This window comes from Chionomys nivalis, chromosome 16 (assembly GCF_950005125.1).
Source record: "Chionomys nivalis chromosome 16, mChiNiv1.1, whole genome shotgun sequence".
Taxonomy (NCBI): domain Eukaryota; kingdom Metazoa; phylum Chordata; class Mammalia; order Rodentia; family Cricetidae; genus Chionomys; species Chionomys nivalis.
The window spans coordinates 24,687,713-24,693,870 of NC_080101.1; the positions used below are offsets into that span (position 1 = coordinate 24,687,713).

The following is a 6,158-nucleotide window of genomic DNA, read 5'->3' on the forward strand; positions in this document are numbered from 1 at the left end:
TAAGAGTAGCTCTAACCAACAGTGTTCTAACTAGGCTAGGTACCTGGACAATTTCTTTTGTGTGCCTGTGTGTACGTGTGAGGATGTACACTCACATAAAGCCAGGACAGGGTGCTGGGTGTCCTCCACCACACTAGTCCTTCATGGCAAGGTCTTTCCCGAACCTGGAGGCTCACTTTTCTTAGCTAGACTGATAGCCAGCAAGTCCTAGCGATCCTCCTGTCTCCACTCTCCCTTGTAGCTAGGGTTAAAGGCATATATACTGCATGCCTAGCTTCTGAGAATACTGATACCCAAATTCCAGGTCTTATAATTGTGTAGTAAATGCTTTCAATGGTTGAGCCAACCCTCCAGAACCCCCCATCTCTCTATATATAAACTTTTAAAATTTTTTATTATTTTATATGTACAGATGTTTGGGCTACATGTGTAACTATGTACCACTTATATGTTTGGAGCCTGTGGAGACCAGAAGAGGACATCATATGCCCTGTAACTGGAGTTATGGACTTCTGTGAGTACTAGGAACTGAACCCAGGTTCTCGAGAAGTACAGGCAGTACTCTTAACTGCTGAGCTATCTTTCCAAGGCCTCACATCATCTCTATTACTGAGGTCACTATAAACAATACTGTCAGGAGGCATTTTTTTTTCTCAGATAAATTTTGCATAAACAGTGTCCAGGCAGCTATGTCCATTTCTGTGGATACACTGGGATGGCACCAACATCTAAACACCTGTAGTCTGAAGACTGCTGCTCCTGTTCTTTTAACTTGCTTACTGACCCTTATTGTTGGTTCCTCAACCTGACAGTGTCAATAGTACTTGTTAATTTGATGATGTAACTAAATTGCTGCATAACCTGATGAAGTAAGGATGCAAAAACTAGTTGAATCTTTGGAGATTTATTTAAACTATGACCCTAAACATTAATAGTGCTGATGCCGAGAAACAGCCTCAGAATGCACAATGCACCAGCCGTGCTCTTCATTATTATTCAGAACCAGATTTTAGATGAGGTTCAGAGAATACAAAGCCAAACACTAGATGAATGAGAGCAGCTAAACCTTACTAAACTCTTTCCTTCCTTCTGGCTGGCCCATCTATTATACCAATCAGTTAATCCCAAATCCCTCCTGATTATACAGTTAACTTGTTCCAGTTTGCAACCATTTCTGTCTTCAAAACAACCCTTCCGGGTCCTCTTGTAAGCCTTTTTAATGTCAACTTGACACAGCCTAGTCATTTGAGAGGAGGGAGCCCCAATCGAGAAAACGCGTCCACAAGACTGGGCTGTAGACAAGCCCGCAGAGCATTTCCTTAATTAGTGACTGATGGAGGAGAACCCACCATTGCAGGTGGAGCCATCCCTGAACTGGTTGGTAGTCCTGGGTTTTACAAGAAAGCAGGCTGAGCCAGATATGGTGGAGCACGCCTTTAATACTAACACTAGCAGGAGAGAGGGAGGTGGGAGGTGGATCTCTTGAGTTTGGAATCAGCTTGTCTACTTAGTGAGTTCCAGGAGAGCTAGGGCTATGTAGAGACACCGCCTCAAGAGAAAAAAAAAAAAAAGGGAAGACAAGACAAAGAAGAAAGCAAGCTGAGCAAACCACGGGGAGCAAGCGAGTAGGCAGCACTCCTCCACGGCCTCTGCATCAGCTCCTACCCCCAGATTCCTGCCCTAACTTCTCTCAATGATGGAAGTATATACCTGGAAGCATAAGCTGAAATAAACCTTTTCTTCACCAAGTTGTTTCAATCATGGCATTTCATCACCCTACCTAGATAAAAAGAAGCCAGTACAGCCATGCAGTACTCCCCCCCACACACACATATACCCTAAACTCAGTACTACGGGGAGTAGAGACACGAGGATTGTTGGGGCTCACTAGCCAACCACAGTGGTGAGTTGCAGCTTCAGCCTAGTAAGGCAGAGGGTGATAGAGGAGGGCACCCAATGGCCTCTACATGGCACATACACCATGTGCACATAAACAACATCCATACTGTTTGGAAATGGGGGTAGCTCAGTGGGTGAGGCGCCTGCTGAGCAACCATGAGAATTACACCTGTCTGTAACCTGACGGGGGCAGAGAGCATGGAAATGGGCAGATCCCTGGAGCTCCTTGATCAACTACCCTGGTCAAATCCATGGGGAAAAAAAATCAGCTGGAGTAAGAAAAAGGCAGGTAGATACCTCAGACCAGCGGTTCTCAACCTGTGGGTCACAACCCCTTTGGAGGTCAAATCTCAGCTATCAGGTATTTACAATTCATAACAGTAGCAAAATTACAGTCATGAAGTAGCAACAAAATAATTTTACGGTTGGGGTCACCACATGAGGAGTTGTATTAAGGGTCACAGCATTAGAAAAGTTGAGAACCACTGTCTTAGACACTCTAAAGAGAAAACTTAAAACACTCTTTGGGAAATGAGTTGACCATTTTCATACCCTGAACAACGAATGAGAAACAAGTCTATGGTGGCACTATAGTCCAAAACAGGCTTTAAAACATGGCTAGGTAAGTTTCACAATAGATTTGCTACAATTACATGTTGCTATACACACTAGCTAGTGCAGAGAAGAGACCTTTGCTAACAACCATCCAAGGGCTCTTAAAACAACAAGAACAAAAAAAAAACACCCCGGCATGATGGTGCACACCTTTAATCCTGGCACTCTGGCGGCAGAGGCAGGCGGATCTGAGTTTGAAGCCAACCTGGTACACACAGTCAGTTTCAGGACAGACAGGGCCACCCAGGGAGACCAAATGGTGGTGGAGGAAGTGACAACAGAACAAACAAACAAGACACCAAACAATGTTCCCACTGCAACGTGAACCTAATGTACACGGATACAATGTACTATTTCCTATACCCTTATTAGGATCAGATGTGTTTGGATCCACAATGTAGACAAAAAACAACACCATAAATAAAAGAAAAAAGTAACAAAATCCAGTCAAAAAAAGTAATATACTTTGACTACAGATATAAAACAAAAATTTAATTGATTAAAAATATCACCACTGAGAGGGAAGTGGGAGGAGGAAGTGGAAATTTATAAATTTATTATTTATAAAGTAATAAAAAAATTATCAGAGAAAAAAAAGAAATGTACTTCAAGATGGCCTTAATCACTGCCCACTGCCCTTCACCCCATGCAGCACCCCAAATTTGAGTTGTAGGGCTCCAAAGACAAAACCGGAAAGTAACTAAGAATTACTGTGTTGTTTTTACTCTGAGTGGTCCACACTACAGGGTCTGAGCAGATATGCAGGACCAGTAAATGCTTCTTTTTGTCATGTATTATTGAATACAAGGTAATGTTTCTATTGCTTAAAAAAAAAAATTACCGCTGAAACAAAGTATACTATCCCTCAGCATAACAAGCCTTTCACTTCTCTTCAGTTTTTCTTTCTACAGTTAAATTTAAAAACATCAATCACAGTCTAAAAGATAAAGACCTAAGTGGAAGAAGATTGAACAGGTTCTCTGGACTTTTGACTAAGATTTTGAACCACAAAGATTTTGAGCCACCTAAATTCCTTTTTAACGATAAAACAGTAGACTTAACACTGATAAAATTTATTTTCAACAGTAATTGAAGAGGTTCAGAGACATTTTAAAGGAATCGATGACTGCCAGACATAGTGGTCCACATCTTGGGGGAACATAGGGGCAGCTAACCTAGGCTACAATCAGGACATGGTAGTTCCAGCCTGGACTACATACTTCCAGACAGCAGGACTACAAGGCAGTCACATAGAGCCCGTCTTAAGTGTCTAAGACTACGATAGATTTGGTACTTTCCATTTAGGATAGCCCTTTCTGTGTCTCTAAATAAACTACAGGAACTTTATCTAATACTACCTCTGTGACTCTCCAATAGTATATTGTCCTAGCACAAATGTTTAAAATGGCCCAGTAAGGTAATAAAGAGCCTCATCTAAATTCTCTGCTCTTATCTCTCATAACTTCTACCCCTACTTTCTCACTTCTACCAACAACGACCTCCTTGCTCTTCTCTGAACATGACAGAAACCTCTAACCTGAGCACTACCCTCATGATTTCCTTTCGACCTCTGCTTTCTCAAACATCCATATGGCTTGTTCCTTACATCACTCATATCACAGCCCATCTGCAGGGAGGCCTCACCTGACCAGTCTCTCTCTGTAGTCCCTATACCCTTTACCTCACTTTGTTCTCCACAATCCTGCGATCATAGGATGAATTACGCTACACTTCACTGATACATGGGAGGAAGCCTCCACTGTTATACTGTCTGCTACTGTACTGTAAGTAATTAGGAAATTGATCAGCAAGTCCATGAGGTTCCAACTCAGACACTGAAACTTGAGGATACTCATGTCCCTTCTATAAAGTGCTGCTGGTATTTGCTCATGATCTATGAATATTGTGATAATTTACATTATCCCTATACTACCTAATAAGTGTTATGTGAATAGTTGTGACAGTGTATCATTTAAGGAATGGGGGGGGGGTGACTATACATTATACATTCAGTACTGAGGCCTTTTCCTTCAAATATTTTGTAACCAGATTGCTGAATTCAAGGAGAGAGAATAAAGATGCAGATGCCACTGCTCCATAGCCCAATATAGGGAAAGTCAGAGTAGAGCTGACAATAACTCAGAAATACTCAGATCTATTTGATGCCTTTAAAATCTTAAGCCACCTTTATAACAGCCATCCGAATTTTTTAAAATTGTAGATACTTCACTAAAGAGCACCATATTTTTTTACTTAGATCACTAAACTGTTTATCAAACTCTAACAATGTTTCCAAATGTGTACTACTGGAGAAATTGTAAACAACCTTTCCACTACTCAATGACTTGCTAATTTTGATTAAGAGATGTTTAATTTTACATCACTTTGTCCTAATTATTATAAGGCTTCTGTAGTCACACTGTGGGAAAATGATGTAGCTGCTAGCTGGGGTAAAAAAAGCCAATTATAACCAAAAAGTTACGCAAGCCTCCCAAACCAAAACAAAAGAGGTTTTCTATATATTTATATTCTGATTCTCCAGTTGGTTCTCCAGTGACCTTTCCCCCTCACTTCAGAGGTAGCCTGGAAGTGAGAGAAAGAATGGAGAAAAGAAGTGTAAAGTGAGGAGAGAGAAGGGGAAGAGCGAGAGACAAGGCCAAGGACAAATTCTCTCATCCAAAGCTAATTAGTACACTAATCAAATGCACAGCAAAGAAAACCTTTATTTCCTGTGTTCTGTACATGCATCACACAAGAGACCACCATGTTTAAAAAAAAAAAAAAAGAAAAAGAAAAAGAAACCCAAGCACAGAGGGTAGCTATAATGACCGATGTGGCAGAGTGCTGACTTGCACTGGTGCATCTGGGCACTGACAGCCTAGGCTATCCTCTCAGGTACCCCTTAGCAGAAATCTGGGGCTTCACTGTTAAAAATTCTACTTACAATGTGTAATTCTACTTGATGGTCTTAACATTCCAAGAGAGAAAGCTAATCCAATTGCATTGCTTCGGGTTTTTTTTTCTTATGATGTTGGCATTTATCTGTGTATATTACCTCTGAGACATTAATAATTGATAGATAAACACAACGAACTATTGATGAGCACAGTATCTCATAAAAGCAAAAAGGCTTAATATTACTCCACATTATAAACTCAGGTTTAAGGAAGTGATGTGACTCTGGCAAGATCACATAGTAAATAGCAGCTGTCGAGTTTTGAACCTAAACCCTTAGGTTCTAATACTCGAACTAGCTCTTGTGGAACAGGCTGGCCTTGAACTCACAGAGAACCGCCTGCCACTGCCTCCCGAGTGCTGGGATTAAAGGCGCGCACCACCACCTGGCTCCAAAAGTCTTTCTTGTCTTAACGACACACACTCTTCAAAGAGTATTTTAAAAAATATCAACAGCTCCAAGTTTCATTCTCGTGTGTGCCCGTGTCCTTGAAGGGCAGTAACGGTACAGAATTGAGCTTGTTTTTTTATGGTGGTAACACAACGACCTCCTTGCTGGCGACTATCAAAGCCGACATGAGACTTACTGGTCTACTCAGGGTGGTTTTCCTGCACTTTCTTAAACAGAGGAACATGATTAAGGCCAATCCAACGGAACAGCACGTGTCTGTTTCTTGGGGTGTTGGGAA

The 6,158-nt window shown here is 41.4% G+C and overlaps 1 protein-coding gene across 1 annotated transcript in view; it reads right to left on the reverse strand.

The window, feature by feature from the left end:
• The window catches only part of Ncbp1 (nuclear cap binding protein subunit 1), a 38,889-nt gene that overhangs the window by 31,389 nt on the left and 1,342 nt on the right, over positions 1–6,158 (reverse strand). The gene's annotated exons all lie outside the window — the stretch shown is intronic.